This window comes from Vigna radiata, chromosome 11 (assembly GCF_000741045.1).
Source record: "Vigna radiata var. radiata cultivar VC1973A chromosome 11, Vradiata_ver6, whole genome shotgun sequence".
NCBI classification, from domain to species: Eukaryota; Viridiplantae; Streptophyta; class Magnoliopsida; order Fabales; family Fabaceae; genus Vigna; species Vigna radiata.
In genome coordinates, this window is record NC_028361.1 from 7,919,702 (window position 1) to 7,922,039 (window position 2,338).

The window sequence follows — 2,338 nt, forward strand, 5'->3', positions numbered from 1 at the left end:
TGACAGCTTTATTTTAATTTCATAACCAACACACGTCTAAATTAAAAACATTTATCGTGTTAAAAAAATTAATTATACCTTAAAAATTAACTACAAACTTTCCCTTAGGACAGAAATTACCATTTTTTTTTTTGAAAAAAAGTAGACCAAGAGAAAGATGGTCCCTCACAAATCCATTCGCAAAACTAGCACGAGTTTCACGAGGGATACCAACCACTCAAACCCTCAGACTATAAAACCACGTGTCTATGGTTAATTTACTAAGGAATGTTTTACAATATCAATCAAGAAATTAATAAATATATATTTATAAAAATGCATTAGTCAAAACATATGCTATATGATAAGACACGACAAAAGGATGAAGTAGAGATGGAAAGTCATCCTCATCTCCACTATGGTATACATTTTTCTTTTCATGAAAAAACATATATTTTTGTAATTTTACTATTAATTAAATAAATTTTAATAAAAATTATAAAAGAATATAATATTATTAAATATTCATTGAGATGCGTAATAAGAGTCCGTATGTTATGCTATCAGTATTTTTACCCGTGGGATGCACCACGTTTTTTAAAAGTTTTAAAAGGTATAATATATTTATAAAATTAAATAATAATACTTTCATTGTTTTGTTTGATGATAACGTATTTAATTTTTTTATATGTATTTTTTATTAAATAAACTGTATATAATTATTTTAAAGAGTATGTGTGACACCCCAAAATATATAATATATATATATATATATATATATATATATATATATATATATATTCAGAATGCATCAAATCATGATAAAGAGAACAGTTAAGAGTATACAAAAGATAATATTAAGGAGGTTACAATTATCTAAATTGACTGAGAATTTAAACTGAATTACAAATTTGATAGTTCTCCAAAATAAATATGGGATAAAGGTCTAGGAATGTATCCAATACGGAGAGTGTTATGAGAAAAGAAATGATGAAAATTGTGTATCTTATTTCATAATAAAGAGAGAGTACAATTCATATATATAGTTGTTTATAGCAATATAAAACTGAAATATAAATATAAAAACAGAATATAAATATATGAACATAAATGCCTATATATGAACGGAAAATAAATTAAATCTAATATTCCCCTTCAAGCTGCAGCATATATATCCTTAATGCTCAACTTGGACAACAAAGATTGAAATTGTGTTGGATGCAAAGCTTTAGTATGAATGTCTGCAAGTTGTAATGAAGTAGAAATAGGCAGGGGCTTAATTACACCAGCTTGAACTTTATCCCTTATGAGATGACAATCAATTTCAATGTGCTTTGTCCTCTCATGCATGACTGGATTCTGTGCAATTCGTAAAGCAGATTGATTGTCACAAAACAGAGGAACTGGTTGTGGTCGAGGTTGTTTCAAATCATGGAGCAAATACAAAAGCCATTGAATTTCATATGTTGTGGAAGCTAAGGCTCTGTATTCTACTTCAGTTGATGATCTAGATATAGTACATTGCTTATTGGATTTCCAGTTGATTAAGGATGCACCATAGAACACATTAAAACCAGTCACAAACCTTCTAATATTACAGCAAGCAGCCCAATCAGAATCACTAAAAGCCTTGAGAGAATGTTCTGTGTTAGAGGGAAAGAATAATCCTTGTCCTGGATTTTTCTTGATATATCTCAGGATCCTTATTGTTGTTGCATAGTGATCTTCCAAAGGATTGGAAAGAAATTGACTGAGAGTACTAACAACAAAACATAAATTTGGTCTTGTGTTGGTTAGATATAATAACTTGCCAAGAAGTCTTCTATAGGCTTGCACATCTNAATAGGGTTTTCCTTCTGTCTTGGAGAATTTTGTGCCTAGCTGTATGGGAGTAGAAACAGGTTGACATCCCAACAATCCTGCATCTTCTAGTAACTCTAGAGCATACTTCCTTTGTGACAAATTAATGCCCTGTTGAGATCTTGCAATTTCTAAGCCTAAAAAATACTTGAGTTGGCCTAGGTCTTTAATTTTGAACTTTGCATTCAATAGAGCCTTCACAGCTTGGATTTCCTGGATGTCATCACCTGCCAAAACTATATCATCTACATAAAAAAGTAAAATGGTGATATGAGCATAATCACTTTTGACAAAAAGTGAATAATCTGATTTTGATTGTATGTAGCCCAAAGAANGTAAAGTAGTTGTCAACTTGTAATTCCATTGTCTAGAGGTCTGCTTGAGTCCATATAAAGACTTCAACAACTTGCAAATTTGTCCTGGTTTTTCTGTTTTGTAGCTGTTTCTGCTTAGGGGGTGAGTCGATCCGAGTCCTCCAACCACCGTCCGCCTGTGTCCG